Source organism: Cynocephalus volans, chromosome X (assembly GCF_027409185.1).
Source record: "Cynocephalus volans isolate mCynVol1 chromosome X, mCynVol1.pri, whole genome shotgun sequence".
In the NCBI taxonomy this organism is placed as follows: domain Eukaryota; kingdom Metazoa; phylum Chordata; class Mammalia; order Dermoptera; family Cynocephalidae; genus Cynocephalus; species Cynocephalus volans.
This window is the reverse complement of record NC_084478.1, coordinates 83228800-83245858: the sequence shown is the minus strand read 5'-3', so window position 1 is coordinate 83245858 and position 17059 is coordinate 83228800. Positions and strand designations below refer to the sequence as shown.

General features: G+C 42.7%; 1 non-coding gene and 1 pseudogene across 1 annotated transcript; both read left to right on the top strand.

Moving 5' to 3' along the window:
- Positions 1-11256: 11256 nt before the first annotated feature.
- On the top strand, positions 11257-11407 carry LOC134366579 (large ribosomal subunit protein eL39-like; annotated as a pseudogene).
- Positions 11408-13282: 1875 nt separating this feature from the next.
- LOC134368845 (small nucleolar RNA U13) lies at positions 13283-13383 on the top strand. Its single transcript, XR_010022536.1, has one exon. It is a non-coding gene; the product is annotated as a small nucleolar RNA U13 (small nucleolar RNA).
- The last annotated feature ends 3676 nt before the right edge of the window (positions 13384-17059 follow it).

Sequence of the window (17059 nt, the reverse complement as noted above, 5' to 3'; positions counted from 1 at the left end):
ACAAGGACCCACCTGGACCTGAAGTTGGCATGGTGCTGGGGCTGGCACAGAGCCTGGGTCCACAGGGGCTGGCCTGGAGCCTAGGATCATGGGCACTGGTCTGGTGGCTTGGAAATCATCTGCAGTCTGGGACTGTGGGGACCAACCTGGAACTTATGTCCACTAGTGCTGTTCTGGAGGCTTAGTGTGTAGGTCTTGGCCTTGAGGCTAGGTCTGCAAGGGCTGACCTAGGTCCTGGGGCCTCAGAGCTGGCCCATGTCTTGGATACACAGAGGCATTCCTGGAGCCTGGATCCATGGGGCTTATTTAGTGTTGGGGTCTACTGGGACAGGCCTGGACCCAGGGCTTGCTAGAGGAAAGCTGGATCCTGGGTCTGCCTTGAGGAGTGTGGAGCTGCAGGGGGCCAGAATCATGGGAGCCAACCTGGCACAGGGCAGGCCTGGAGCCTGTGTTCACAGGTGTCTGCCTAGTATTTGAGGCAAAGGGTGCCAATGTAGCACTGGGATGGGCCTTAAGCGTGGGACCAATCTTGGCACTGGGTGGGCCTGGATCCTAAATTGTAGGGGGTGGCTTTGAGGCTGGGTCTGCCGGTGCTTGCCTGATGACTAGGACTGCAGGGGGTGACCTAGTGCTGAGGTGGGCTTGAAGTCTAGAGCTGTTGAGGCCAGGCTGGTGCTGGGAACAGTCTGGAGCCTAGGGCCACTGGGGCCTGCCTCGTGCTGGGGGAGCCCTGAGGACCAAGTCCACTGGGCAGGCCTAGAGCCTGGGGCTGCAGTATCCTGCCTAGCACGAGGGAAGTCTTGGAGGTTCAATCTGCGGCTACCAGCCTGCAATCTGGGGCCACTGGGATTAGCCCGGTGGTGGGGCAGGTCTGAAGCCTGGGGTCTCAGAGGCTAGCTTGGCACTGTGTGGGCCTCAATCCTGTATCTGCAGGGGCTGGCATGGAAACCGGGTCTGTAGGTACCAGTGTGATGAACTAAGGCTTTGGGGGGCATCCTGGTGCTGGGGCATGCCTGAAGCCTGTGGCCATGGGGCCATTCCCGTCCTGGAGGCAGTCTAGAACCTGGAGATACTGGGGTTGACCTGGCAATGGGGGCAGTCTGGAGCCTGGAGGCCTCTGGGGCCAGCCTGGAACCGAGGGCAGTCTGGAGCCTGGGGTTTCTGGGTTATCCTGACAGTGGGGCAGCCCAGAGACCAAGTTTGCCATGCAGGCCTAGGCCTAGAGCCTGAGGCTGCGGGATCCTGCCTGGCACCAGGACAAATCTGGAGGCTCAGTTCATGGGTACTGGACTAACGTCTAGGGTTGTGGGGACCTGCTTGCTGCTGAGTTTTACTGGAGGGGGCCCGTTTTGGAGGTCAAAGGCAAGGTCTGATGCTTACTTCCCTCTCTTTCCCCCAAGTGGAGGGTAACTCTCTCCACACTGTGCTACCTGGGCTTGGGGGAGGGATGACAAAGGTAACATAAAACTGTCCTTCCTACCCTCTTCAATGTGTCTTTTCTTATGTTTATGCTACTCCCAGGTGCTGTATTCTCTCACCTTATTTCCTTAGCTCTTGTGAGGGTACTCTCATGAGTATAGTTGTTCAAATTGATGTTTCTTTGGGGGAACAAATGCTGGAGAGTCCTATTCCACCATCTTGCTGACATCCATCCCAAAGTCCACTGATTTAAACGTTAATCTCATCCCAGGAAAACAACACCTTCACAGAAACGTCATAACAGAAATATCCAGAATTAATGTTTGACCAAATATCTGGGCACATAAAATTAACTATCACAGATGAAGTTCATGGTAAAGTGCCAATTTCTTTCCATCTCAATAAATGGGGCTTGTACTGGATGAGGAGAGAAATCATTATAATTAATAGGAAAACAGACCAATAGTTGTAAGGGTGTACGTTGTTGGCAGGGTTAACGTTTATCATCATCCAAGTGATTGGTAGGAGTTATAATTTCATCTCTGTAATCCTGGGGGGGGGGGTTGTTGGTGTTTATTCTGGATTACAATGTTTTTAATTTGATTACAACAATCACGAACATTTTTGTTGTAATATTGGGTGCATACTATCTCTGGGCATTCCTTAAATGAGACTTGATAGATAGTGGTGCATTGCTCTATTTGCCTGATTGCACTAACTAATAATAGTGAGTTTCATTTGATTTGAAGTAAAAATTGGCTTAGAAAGCACCTATGAGTCATCAGCAGTATTACAGAGTCTACCTTAGCTGGGAGGGATATAGCTAGCAGTAGTAGACATGGGAGGTAGAGTGCTAGCCTCAGTGTTGATATCTGTGGTCATGTTAGTAGCACTGACAAATCTGAATAATGAGTAGAGTGGTTCTCATTGTCCCCAGTGTGACCAGTGTTGTGTGTCTCCGTGTGATATGCATGTGGCATGCTAAAGTGATCCACCAATGGATGTGTAGTTAACACTAGTGAGGACAAGAACTTCTCAGGCAGGAAGAGGTACAGCACAGAGTAGGGGTTAAAGTCAGAAGTCATCTGTGACCAATAGTAGTGGATCTGATTGTACCCTGTTATTGCCCAGGGGCAATTAGCTCCACCTCCTGAGTGTTAGAAACAGACCCAGATTTGTTACACAGTGCCTTTAGAGGAGCAAAGTGATACAGTTTGGATATGTTGTTGAAATAGCTCATATCGAAATCTGATCCCCAGTGAGGCACGTGGCAGTGTTGAGAGCTGTTTGGGTCAAAGGGGGTGGATCCCTCATGAATAGATTAATACCCTCCCGGGGTGGGGGGGAAGGGGGTAGTGAATGAGTTCTTGCTGTTATTAGTTTCCTCAAAAGCTGGTTGTTTAAAGGACCCTGGCCCTTCTTGCCCCCCTTGCTTCCTCTCTCCATGAGATCTTGTGCTCACTGGCTGTCTGCTGCTTTCTGCCATAAGTAGAAGCAGCCTGAGGCCTGCACCAGATGCAGCTGTCCCAGAATTGTGAGCCAAATAAACCTCTTTTCTTTATAAATTACCCAGTTTCAGGTATTCTATTATAGCAACACAAAAACGGACTAATACACAAAGTATGTGGGTGACAGATGAGAATGTCTCCCCCCGCACCCCTCTCTCTCTCTCCAGATAGCAGTGGGTGGTTTGCTTCACTTATGCTAGATGATGAGCAGACACAGGCTGAGGATGATTCCAAAGTTGGTGGTTCACCTCAGGTTCTCGTCAGGATTGAAGAGATTGAAGAGGAAGTGGCTAGGCTCTGGATTTTCTATAAGGGAGAAAGGAAAATTGAAAGTATCAGATGAATGTTTCTTTTCTGTAGACGGTTTTGTCGGGGCTCCCATATCTGCCAAAATTGTTAATTGTGTTATGTCTGGTGTGGTGTATACAACAGCAGAGGTTGCAGCATCTCTGTTGGTGGTCTCCTGGTTTGTTGTGAATTTAAATATGGTGTAGTTGTGCCATAGGGGGTGTGAATTTAATGTAATTAGGACTATGGACAGTATTTTTGACTATTTGTGGGACCACTGTCCTCCAAGTTCTCTCAATAGCCCTTGTTTTATTTTTATTTTATTTTATTTTATTTTTGTGTGTGACCAGTAAGGGGATCTTAACCCCTGGCTCGGTGTTGGCAGCACCACGCTCAGCCTCAACTGGCCATCCTATATAGGATCCAAACCCACGGCCTCGGCGCTATCAGCGCCACACTCTCCGGAGTAAGCCACAGGGCTGGCCCAATAGCCCTTGTTTTAAAAACCCATTACATCTTTCTGTGATATTTACTGCTGTAGGACAATATGGCAAGTGAAAAGCTCAAGCAATGTTATTTTGTAAAGCCCATTGTTGCATTTGCTTTGAAGTGTAGTGGTAGCCTTGATCTCAATGTATAACTTGTGGCACTCCGAAAGTCTGTAAAAGCTGTTTTGTTAACCACCCAATAACATTCGGAAAGGTTGGTGCCTTACACGCGTAAGCCAATAGAAGGCCTACTATGTATTGGTAAGGCATATTTTGCAGCTTCTGCTGGTGCAGAAAGAGGCCCAATGAAGTCAATTTTCCAGTTCTAATGTAGCCTTTCTCTTCTATAAATTTCTCCAGTGTCTACATTTCTGGCATGTGGTACAGTCCCTGATGGCTTTATGTATTTGTCCATTTCTGTTGCTTATAACAAAATACACAGAACTGGGTAATTTATAAAGAAAACAATATTTATTGCTTACAGTTCAAAGGCTGGGAAGTCCAAAGTCCAGGGAACACATGGTGAGAGCCTTGGTGGTGGTGACAGTGATGACAGCATATCACATTGTGAAAATGGTGGAGCAGAGAAAGACTAACCTCTAATGCACTCTCCTTTTAAAGCCCTCAGAACCATGCCTCCCCACCATTTTTAATCTGTTCACTTCAGCATGGTCCTATAATCTAATCACCTCTTCAAGGCCCCACCTTTCAATTATCCTGATAGGATTTCTCACCCTCAATAGTTACAGTGGGGATTGCATATTGGGGGGACATTCAACCAAAGACACTTTGTGTAAATGTTTGTTTACTGGGTTGACTCCTACATTAACAATTCATTTTCATAATCCCATGAAGCCCAAAGGCCTTGACTGTCAGGGTACTGATGTGGGTTGAATGCTTGTCCCCTCCAAAGACCATGTAGAAGCTTGATTCCCAGTGCAGCGGTGCTGAAAGGTGAGGCCTTTAAGAGTGGTTGGATCATGAGGACTATGTTCTCATGAATGGATTAACCCATTGTATTAGTCCATTGCTGTCACTTATAACATAAATACATCCATTCACTATGACATGCTCCTACAATCTAATCAGCTCTTCAAGGCTCCACCCTTCAATTACCATAATAGGATTTCCCCTATGTCTTAACACTGTCACAGTGGGGGCTAAGTTTTGGGGGAACACTCAGTACAAGGAGTCCATCAATGGTTAAAAAATGTATGGTTAACAAATGTATTAATGGTTAACAAATTAATGGCTAATGGTTTAATGGATTATCATGGATGTGGACCTGTGACTTTATAAGAAAAGCAGGTGAGCACATTAACACTCTTGCCATTCTCACCATGTGCCTGTGTCACCACAGGACTTGTAGAAAGTTCCTACCAATAAGAAGCCCCTCACCAGATGTGCTGTGCTCCCCGGACCTTGGACTCCCCAACTTCTAGAATTGTAAGAAATAAATTCTATTTCTTTATAAATTACCCAGTTTCAGGTATTATGTCATAAGCAACAGTAAACTGACTAATACAGTGCCTGGCAAAAGGCTCATCCAACAGTTCTGGGGACTCTACCTCCTCAGAGGCTTACCTGTTTTGATGATCTCATTAGTTTGTCAGCTTTGGTATTTTATCATGACTTCTCTGTGTTTTGTTTGGTATTAGCCAAAGTATGGTGCACCAAGATGGGCAAAGAGGGAGCTAATGTGGCAATTTTTTCCCATATCTCTTCACTGCAAATGTCTTGACCTTGTGTTTTCCAGCCGTGATTTTGCCAGAGTCCTGACCAAGTTAGTCCATTAGCCATCAACCAGGAGTCAGTGAAAATAATAAACTTAAGAAAATGTTTGTCAAGGGCATAGTCTATTGCTCAGAGTATTACATGCAGTTCAGCCCCCTGGGCATTTTGTCTATCTCCCTCATGCAAATCAGAATATTTGAGTAGGGGTGATAGGCCGTGGCTGTCCATTGTCTGGCTCCCTTGTACATCATGCTTACTTTATCAGTGAAGACAGACCATCATTTTCTTGTTCTCTTGTTTGTTGACCATGCTTTCTTCACTCCTCACTGAGCAAGAGGGGAAGGCACTTCTGGGGATTTTGGCAAGTTAACCTCAGTGGCAAGGTTTGTGATTATCATGGAGTTGTGACACTCTAATATGGCCAGGTTTATCTCTGTCTTGCAAATACCATTTCCATTTTAATAAGGAGATTTCTATTACTGATCCAACTTTACAGGGAGCTTTTCTCACTACCCAGGGCATACTAGGAATCTCAATCCATAGGGTAATTGACTGGCCCAGTAAGGACTTCAGTTTTAATAAGTGACAGTACACTGCCAGGAGTTGCCTCCCTAGTGGTGAATAACTTTGGGCCGAGGCTGGGAGCTGTGTACACCAAAATCCCATGCATAGGCATTTACCTGTTTATTTGGCCCAGAAGCTCCAGGAAGTAAATCTTGGAGTGGCCTGCCATGGTTTGAATGTGTCTCACACGGTTCGTGTGATAGAAACTTAATCCCAATGCTACAGAGTTGAGAGATGAAACCTTTAAGATTGAATTAGGTGAATGGATTAATGATGTTATCACAGGAGTATGTTCCTTACAAAAGGATGAGTTCTGCCCCATTTTCCCATCTGTGTGCTCTCTAGCCATATGATGCCTTCCATGATGCCACAAGAAGGCCCTCATGAGATGTGGGCCCCTCAGTCTTAGACTTCTCAGCCTCCAGAACTGTGAAAAATAAATTTCTTTTCTTTATATATTGCCCAGTCTCTGGTGTTCTGTTATAGCAGCACAAAATGGACTAAGACGTGGTTGAAATTTCTAATTGTAAGTCCTGTCCTCAGGGCACTAGCAGGACTGCCAAAGTAATAGCCTTCTTCAGTTTATCTAGTGCCTGTTGTTGCTCAAGTCCCCACTGAAAAAAATGAAAGATTTATGGACTTCTCAATATATAGGGACCAGCAAATATTGGAAGTGAGGAATGTGTTGGAACCAAAATCCAAACATTCCTACCAAATGTTAGGCCTCCTTTACCAATGTGGGAGGTTGGAGCACTAAGTGCTTGTCTTTTATCAGATTTGGAATAGTTTGCCTTTTTAAGTTCCAAATATAGCCCCCAAATTTAAGTCTGTGAGAAGCCTTGTACCTTATGCACGGCAGTTGCCCATCCCCTCTTAGTGAGTTATCTACCCACAGTTGTAATGGCCTGTAAGACAGAGTCTTGGTCAGGTCCAGTGAAGAGAATGCCATCTATATAATGCCAAAGCCAAGTTGCTAGTGAAAGTGCAGGACAGGCATTTAGGTTCTGTTTGCAAAGACTATGTGCAATCACGGGGCTATTTAAATTTGCCATGGGCAACTAAGTAAAGGTGTTCTGTTGATCCTCAAAAGTGGAGGTGAGTTGTAATTGACTCTTCTGTGAAATTTTTACTGAATAGAACATGTTAGCCAAGTCTATAACTACAAACCATTTATTTATATTGTTTTGAATGGCATCCCTAAGGCAACAACATTTGGTAGGGGTGCTCTAATAAAAAGAACAGTTTTGTTAACTTTCTTTAGTCTATAGTTAGCCTCCACTCAGTAGTGGCTTTGAGCACAGGCCATATAGATGAATTGAAAGGTGAGATAGCAAGAATAAATACCCGTTCTTTAATTAAGTCAGCTATGAGTGTCTGTAATCCTTCAGTGCCTTACCTTAAACAGTACTGTGGTGTATTTACCTTCTACACTAATCGGGGAAGGTTAACTGGTTCCCACTGGGCAGTGCACACCAGTCGTGTAAAAGCCTTAGGCTTGTTCCATGAGGTGACCTGCTGACTGAGGAGGCCCATTCTGTTAATGGGAAAAGAGATAGTCTGGGGGTGGGGGATGGAGAACAACTAGGACAGAAACATCTTTAGCAATTTCAGTAGTTAACTAGTAATTTCTCCTATAATTAATCCTCCATCAAAGCTGCTCACTGTGTGTGTGGGGGGGTCCCTTTAAGACATGAGCACTTTTTTGAAGTTGATACGACAAGCAAACAGAAAGGACACTGTTGGGGGGGAGGGGGGAAGGGAGGAGGGAGGGAGGTTTTGGTGATGGGGAGCAATAATCAGCCACAATGTATATCGACAAAATAAAATTTAAAAAAAAAAAAAAAAAAGACATGAGCACTTTTTTTTTGGATTAGGGAGATTTGGGTATCCATGTCCAACAGAGTCAGCCAACTTTGTTTACTTTTTGGAGCCCAAACCACAGTTAATGTGATAAAAGGATAATTTTCTGCCAGAAGCGGCCCACTTCCATGACCACTGGATCCCTTTGTGGGAGTGGGTCCTTGCCACTGACAGAGATCAGGAACAAGTATGGAAGGTAAAACTGCCTTCAACAGGGAAGCCTGCAATAGGTTGTAATCTAACTCTAGTAAGTATTGTAATTGTTGACCAATTTACCATAGATATCTATAACAGAGAACCCTGAACATTACCAACACCATCTTAGGTAGACACAGGCTAAATCCCCTCCACATGAGAAACCATTGACCTTCTCATAGAAACGGGAACTATAACAGACTAAACCCCCACTGCGTGAGAAACCGTTGAAAACAGAAACCATTGCATAGAAACAAACCATACACAATGAAAATTTTTATGCTTGATTGCTTTAACTGCTCACTTTGACTTCTGTGACCTAGCTTGCCTTCTGCACCTGTAACCTAGAGACCTAGCTTGTTTTTTGTACCTGTACGAACCCGTGTGCCAACGGAATGTGGTTTTTGCCTTTATAAACTCCACAAGACCAAGCCTCGGGGCTGCTCTCCCACCAAAATACCTGGGGAGGCAGTCACCAGCTGGCTAATAAAGACTCTGTTAAAATTCTTAACTAAGTGTTTGGTTCCTTTCCTGGGTGACAACCTCACAACACATCCAATTTGTGACCTTCTTGTCCTTTAGGGTTCATTATAACCTCTGTTGTTCATCTCAGGGTTCACTTTTAAGCAGGGCTCTGCCTGTAGGTGGTTTGTTTGGCCTAAGAGGGAGGTGACCTTGCTCTCGATAGTAATTTTGTGTTTAGGCCAGGTGGAGTATTGTTTGTTGAATTAACAAGCAGCACTTGGCTCTGAGTTTGTCTTTCATGAGTTTCTATTAAACCCAGGGCATCTATGGCCTCTTTAACGTTTTAGCATTAGTCATCATAGCCAGTAAAGAGGACATGTACTCGTATTTGTCAGGAGCCCTCCTGAAAAACAACTAGGTGGATTCAGGACTCAATTCAACCTCCTCTAGACTTCCCAAGTCAACATGCCACACATAATGTGTTGCATGATAAGCCCTCTCCAACATCTCCAACAGGTGGAAGAGATTGTTAGCCCTGGCTAACATTTTCCGTTGACAGTTAGCCCAGGCTATTATAAGGTCTAATATAGCATGGGAAGCCTTCCAAGCCATAAAAATCCACATCAACAAGGTATATTTGAATCAGGGTCCAAAGCCTCCTCTGGGGGTAAGTACAACCTTCCACATGTATTGTACAGGATCCTTTAATAGGAACACCATTTTTCCATCTTATACTATGGCAGCCAATTGTTTAATGTTGGCCCCCTTTAGATGGAGCTAGCTCCTTACCAGGTATATTCTATATAGCTAGGCAGCCCCTTTTTCAGTTGATTTCTGGGCTAGATCCCTAAGGAGAGACTGGGCCTCAGGGTGAGAGAGAGGATGTGTCTTCTCCACCAAGTAAGAATAGTGCCTCCTTCTTGGGGCTTTCCTTTAGTCTTTTCTCTCTGTAATACTTTGAGAGTGGTTACCAGCAAAGCAGAGGGAAAATTATCCCAGTCACTATTGTGGTGACGCCATGCTTCCTTTTCTTCTAGAGGGCACCAGTCCTCCTCCCTAGGGCCTTCCCTTTAGTCTTTCTTCTCCTTAGGAGTTTGGGCTCCTACCTTCTCTCCAGGTGGCATGCTGATGAGAAGCTGACTAGTACAAGGTCCAGCATGCATCTTAAGTTTTGGAGTACCTGTTCAGCAGGACAGTGACCTCCTTTGGAGTTCTGGGAGAAGTAGGGGTATAAATTTCCTTGTCTTTAGTCACTTTAAGAAATGCTTTAGCTGGCTAAGCCTATGGATGGGATCTTGATATCTTTCCAGGGAAGGATAGAATGACAACATCTACAATGGCATAATTGACTGCGTCACAACCCCACGAACATGCGAGCTATTTGCAAAGGTATCTCCCCCATCTGTGCTTACAAGACCAACCTCAATCTGATGTCTCTGCCTTATCAGCTCCTTTGCCTGCCATAGTGTTCCCCAAGGACAAGGACGTCCTCTTGTCTCAGATTACCCCACAGCATCAGCCCAGCTAGGGGGAGCTCCTCCCACTACAGTCTGTTATGGAATTGGAGCAGCCCACCATTGGTCCAGAATCATACACTCTTCCCCTTTTCCTATTCAGGACCATGGTTCTTACATCTAGCACCTGCCTAGTGAGGGACCCAGATGGGTTGGCTGATCTTTCCCAGGCAGCTGAACATCTCTGACCCCAAAAGTCAGTTCTAATGGTGTGTATTCACTCAAATACTGGTGCTATAACTTGGCCAGGCTAATGAAGTACAGGAGGAGGCCACAAAAAATACAGAATGAAGTATAGCAAAGAGTGGTACAATGCCAAACTGATGCAAAGGTATTCTAAATTTTGAGTCCCAATTACTTAAGGCCTTCCAGGATCAATTTGCCAATTGACTATCCTACTGATGAGGTCGATCTTATGCCAACTGCTTGATCATAACCAGAATCCTATAGAACTCACTTGTAGTGAGTGCTAGTATTTTGAGGCTCATCAAAAAAAGACATGACCACGAGATGGCAGTAGCACATAAGGAACTTTATTTGAGCGGCACTTGGATAGGTTTGCTTGGGAGGGAGAGTTCCTCACAGCAGGTGATCATCCAGAGACAGATGTACCAGGTCAGCACCAGAAAGGGAAGATGACAAGGGAACTCCCAGGAGAGAGGTGAATCGAAGAGTCGGGCTTATTTGCCTAGGTGATGTCATTCAGCACCAAGATGAGAAGTCTCTGGGTCAGAGAGCATAAAATATCAAGCATCAACTTGGTTTGTTTTGGGTTTTTCTTTAATACGTACAGGGTTTGTCTTATCTATGTCTAGCAGATGTTGGGTATAGTTTTGTGGAGTAAGTAAAGCAAGCTGTCTCTAAGTGGATAACAATCTGCTTGTTGCTCTATGTTTAAAACAATTGAATGTATAAAAATTTCAGTTTGGTGCCTGTAGGCTTTTGAGCTAATGGTTCTAGCCTGCTGTGAAGAAGTAACAATATAAGGGCCATTTTTAGCTTATTTATGTAATGGTGTCAATACAGTTTATTGTTGGAACACTTTGATGTAGACTTTGTTTCCTGGTCATTGAAACACTTTGATGTAGATACTGTTTTCTGGTCAATATCAATGGCATACCGCCTCAGGGGGATTTTTACAGGGTCTGGCCACACAATAGTGTAGTGAGGCCAAAGAAACAGCAAATTCTTTAAGTATTGTATCTGATTGCATTCCTCACCATGTCTTCTCATGAGACTTTCACAATCCTGGCCAAGAAACAAAAGCAAAATCAATTGTTCCATCCCCCAATAGATGTGGATGAAAACTGGTAATAAAAACAAGTACAACACCAAGAGGAGACATTGGGGAAGAACCAAGCTGGGTTTATAGGAATTGCACATGAGAGGACACACAAATTTATGCTATATCAAGGTCACTATCATCTTACTATTTCAAGCTGAAAACATCACCACCATTTGGACAGCTGGACATGTTTTTTTGGGTAAATGATTTTTCTCCTTTCTATCCATTGCGCTACTAGGTTGGTTCAGTAATATATGCAGAACTTTAATTTTTGTTTTTAATTTTAACATAGTTGATTGTACATATCTGTGGCATACAGAGTTGAATATCAATACCCATTTGCAATATGTGATGCTCAAATCAGGATAATTAGTATATTCAACATTATACAATGTAATCATTTTTCATGTGGTTCATTCATTCCTCTTGTCCAGAAGATTGGAGATTATAAGAAGGGTTGTAAATTATTGGCATTTTTACAGAGCTCTTAAGTCACCATGGAAATGAAATGGCTTCTCTTAGTTTCCAGATATTTAGGAATTCCAAAGATTGAGATGATATAATTCAAATGCCTTTATCACTATTTGAGCATCTGCATTAGCTGATAGGAATGCTTTGGGCAATTCAGACAAATTACCAATCAATACCTTTTACTTTCTGAGGGCAGAAGCTCTAAAAAGTCTATTGCTACCGGATCCCAGGTAACATTGCCCTCATAGGCTTCCTTGACTTAACTTAGGTGTTCCCTATAAGTAACTTCTGACAAACAGCACAACTTTGTATTATATCCTGAATTATTTGATACTTATTCCAAGTGCTGTAAGATTCCAAGGTGTTCAGTATATTCCTTTTGTTTAAAAGAATTTGTTGGTGGCATGAAAAAGCCATCCAAGCATGCAACAGCTGAGGTATGGGAATAATCCTATTTTTATGATTCCCATATTCCTATGGTGTTCTTAAGCCCCCTTGGTTTCCAATTTTCTAAACCTTGTGGAGTTGCACATTCCTTAAATTGTGAATACAAGTCCTTGTATAGAAGTAACAGGGCTTCAATTTCCGCAATCAAAACTTTGGTAGCTTTTCTCATGGCTTGGTGTACAAATTCATCTTCTTTAGATATTTCATCTTGTTGTTTGGTATGAACTCTACAATGAATTACAGAAATCTGTTGGAGAAGTTAAGATGGCTAATAAATCAGCAATTAGTTTACCATGTGATATTGTAGTTCCCATTGATGTTAGAAAGCCTCTGTTTTTCCACATTTGTCACACAGTATGACAGACCCCAAATGCATATTTACTGTAAGTATAGATATTTACTTTAAGATTGGTGGCTAACTTAAAAGTTTGAGCAAGAGCTATGAGTTCTGCTTCTTGGGCTGATCTTATGTTTGGGAGAGGATAAGCCTCTAATTCTCATGAGGAGGAGGATTCTGGGAAAATGATAGAATAGGAAACCCCAGGAATCTGTCTCCCCATCTGGACAATTACAGTGGCATCCTGTTTGATATAACTATTTTCTAACTCTGGAGTCTATTTAAGGCTTTGAATTTCCATGGAAAAGCTTGGACAGTAAAATTCAGTTAATTCTAGTCCATTTTAACTCTTAGCACACTAGTGGCTACTCATCCCACATCCCTGGCCTCATGGCAGGCAGCTGAGCACATGTTCCTGGACCAACCTGCACACAGCTCGCAGGAGTTAAAATGGGCAAAAATGAACTCTGGTCTCCAAATATCAGGGATCCATGCTCTCTGGTTGTGATTACAACTTCTGATTACAGAGGTGCAGATAAAGAGACGGGTGAACATCTTTGTTGGCCCTCCTCCTGTAGCTGCATGCTCTTCCCACTGTGGCTAAACTAACTTCCAGGGAGTTTAAATGGCTGGCACCCTTTTCTGTCCCCTTCATTTTTCTCTTTTTCCCCTTTTGGGATCCAGACATTAAAGATGATGACATTTAGATCTTTTTCACATTCATAAGCATGATTGGGTTTACATGCAATTGTGTGAGATGTGCTTCCCTCAAACCTTGTTACAATGTTGGCACATTCCTCATCTCATATGAAAAACAAAAAGAATGAAAAAAAGAAGAGGAAAGGAAAACAGACACAAATTTTTTAAAAGATCAGGACATTCAAAAGCTATTGCATACACAGAGAAAATTAGAAAGTGATTTTACATACCCAGGGAAAGGCACAGACTCAGAAAAGATGTAAGAAGACCTTAAGTTTACACCTCAGGCCAATCCTTGGCATGGAGACAGCCTAAAACAATTAGGAAAAAATAAAAATCAAGAACATAAAACAGAAAACCCTGGGGAAGTGGGAAAATCTAATTTCCAGAGTCACTACATTATTAGATTTAAATGTCCAGTTTTTAACGAAATAATATCACAAGGCATACAAAGAAACAGGAACCTATAACCCATTAAAAGGAAAAAAAAAACCCAACAGAAACTGTCCCTGAAAAAAGCCTGATGGTACATCTACTAGACAAGCTTAAAATATTTGTCTTAAAGATGCTTAAGGAACTAAAGGAAAATGTGGAGAAAGTCAAGAAAACAGGGGCCAGCTGGTTAGCTCAGTTGGTTGGAGTGTGGTGCCAGTAACACCACGTTCAAAGGTTTGGATCCCCATACTGGCCAGCCACCAAAAAAAAAAAAAAAGAGAGAGAGAGAGAGAAGCAGAAAAGAAAGTCAAGAAAACAATGAATGAACAATATGTTGAACAATGGAGTAACAATAGACAGAAAACCTAAAAAGAATCCAAAAAGAATTTGTGAGCTGAAATGCACAATAATTGAAATGAAAAATTTAGAAGAGGAATTCAAAAGCAGATCTGAGAGGCAAAAGAAAGAATCAGCAAACTTGAAGTAGGACAATGGAAATTATCAAGTCTGAGGAACGTAAAGAAAAAAGATTGAAGAAAACTGTTTTCACCGAGCACCTAAGGGACCTATGGGACACCATCAAGCAGATCAAAATATGCACTGTGGGAGTCTCAGAAGGAGAAGAGAGTGAGAAAGGAGCAGAGAAAATATTTGAAGAAATAATTGTTGAAAACTTCTCAAGTTTTCTTGAAGACATGAATATAAACATCCAAGAAGCTTAAACTTCAAGTAAGAACTTCAAAGAGACCTACACTGAGACACATTATAATCAAACATTCAAAAGACAAAGACAAAGAGACAATTTTAACAGCTGCAAGAGCAAAGCAATTTATTTCATGGAAAGGATCATCAATAAGATCACCAGGGCATTTCTTACCAGAAAGCTGAAGGCTAGAAGGCAGTGGACCAATATACTCAAAGTGCTAAAAGATAAAAACTGTCAACCAAGAATCCTTTATCCACTAAGCCGTCCTTCAAAAGTGAGGGAGAAATTAAGACATTTCTAGATAAACAAAAGCTGAGGGAATTTGTTACCACTAGAATTATCCTGCAAAAAATGCTCAAGGGAGTCATGGAGGTGAAATGAAAGAATACTAGACAGTAATTTGAAACTGTACAAACAAATAAAGATCTCAATAAGGTAAATACATCGGCAATTATAAAAGCTAGTATCATTGTAACAGTGATTTCTAATTCTACTTTTTGTTTTCTACATGACTTAAGACACTAATAAATTTAAGAAAACAATTATCAATCTAAAAGCTAGTATTATTGTAACCCAACATTTTGTTTTCTACATAAGTAAAGAGACTAGTGCATTTAAAATAATTATTAGTTTAAATTTGTAGGCATACAATGTATAAACATGTAATGTTTTACATCAACAACTGAAAGAAGTGGGTGTGAAGCTGATAAAAAAATAGTTTTTGTATGTTATTGAAGTTAAGCTGTTATAAATTCGAATTAGAGTGCTATAACTTTAGAAAATTGCTATGGTTTGGGCCGAGCCCGTGGCGCTCTCGGTAGAGTGCTGCGCTGGGAGCGCAGCGACGCCGCGGGTTCGGATCCTATATAGGAATGAGCGGTGCACTCACTGGCTGAGTGCCAGTCATGAAAAAACGACAAAAAATAAAATAAAATAAAATAATTTAAAAAATAATAATAATAATAAAAAAAAAAAAGAAAAAGAAAATTGCTATGGTTTGAATGTCTCCCCAAAATTCACATTGAAAGTTAATCCCCACTGTAACAGTATTAGGAAGGTGGGAAATCTGACTATAGTATTTGAAAGGTGGGGCTTTTAAGAGGTTGTATTAATCTGTTTTTGTTTTGCTATAGCAGAACTCCTGAGATGGGTAATTTATAAAGAAAAGAGGTTTATTTGGCTCACGATTCTGGGACAGCCACATCTGGTGCAGGCCTCAGGCTACTTCTACTCATGGCAGAAAGTGGCAGGGCAGCCCACAGGTACAAAATGACATGCAAGAGGAAGCAAGAGAGAGAGAGGGGAGGTGCCAAGGTCCTTTAAACAACCAGCTCTTGAGGGAACTAATAGAGTGATAACTCACTCACTGTCCCCCTCCCCCAGGGATAGCATTAATACATTCATGAGGGATCCATCCCCTATGTTCCAAACAGCTCTCAACACTGCCACATTGGGGATCAGATTTTGAAATAAGCTATTTCAACAACATACCCAAACTCTGTCACTTTGCTCCTCTAAGGCACTGTGTTATTAGTAGAGCACCTGGATCTGTTTCTGACACCAGGAGATGGAGCTAATTGCCCCTGGGCAATAACAGGGTACAATCAAATCCACTATTTTTGACAATGGAAGACCTCTGACTTTAACCCCTAATCTGTGCTGTACCTCTTCCTTGCCTGAGAAGTTCCTGTCCTCACCAGTGTTAACTACACATCCATTGGTGGATCACTTTAGCATGCCACATGCATACCACAGGGAGACATACAACACTGGTCACATTGGGGACAGTGAGAGCCACTCTGCTCATTATTCAGATTTGTCAATACTACAAATCACAGGACCTAATAGAGCAAGAACTCACTCACTACCCCTCCCCCTAAGGGAGGGTATTAATCTGCTCATGAGGGATCTGTCCCCCATGATGAAAACAGCTCCCAAAACTGCCACATTAGGGATCAGATTTTGACATGAGCTTTGAGGGGACAACATACCCAAATTGCATCATTCCACCCCTGGCCCTCCGTAACTCATGTTTCTCTCATATACAAAATACAGTCATGTACAGTAAATGCTAGACACAGCCCTATTCCCCCCTCCTTATGCATATTAGAGTTCCCCTTCCCCCTGGAAGGTTACCCAGGACCAAGGCAGTTACCCAAGGAAAGGCACGTCCCATTTAAGACAAACAGAATGCTGGAGGGAGAAGGGACCCCTGGTGCCACTAAAGTAGCAGGTAGATTAACTTATCTACCCTGCCAGATCTCCACCATGCTCTGAGTTACGTGAGCTGGGTGAGGGTCTGCATATAAGCCTGAAAATCATTTACACCCCTATTCTGATCTGTTCCGTATATAACTGTTTTATGTACTCTGTGGTGGCACGGATTTCTGACTGACTGCTGCCATGAGTATCTCTCATAAGTCTAATAAACCAATGTTTCTACCCGTTGGACTTCTGGGTGATTTCTTTGGAATAGGTAAACATTATGTGAGTGCCCTCTCAGATTTGGGGCTCCCACGTTACAAGTCCCAAAAGTCTTAGTTTGTTCTACCACCAACTTAAAAGTCCAAACCCTCGTCTGAGACCAAAGGCAAAACTCCTTCCAGCTGTGAACCTGTAAAAATCAAAAACAAATTTATCTACT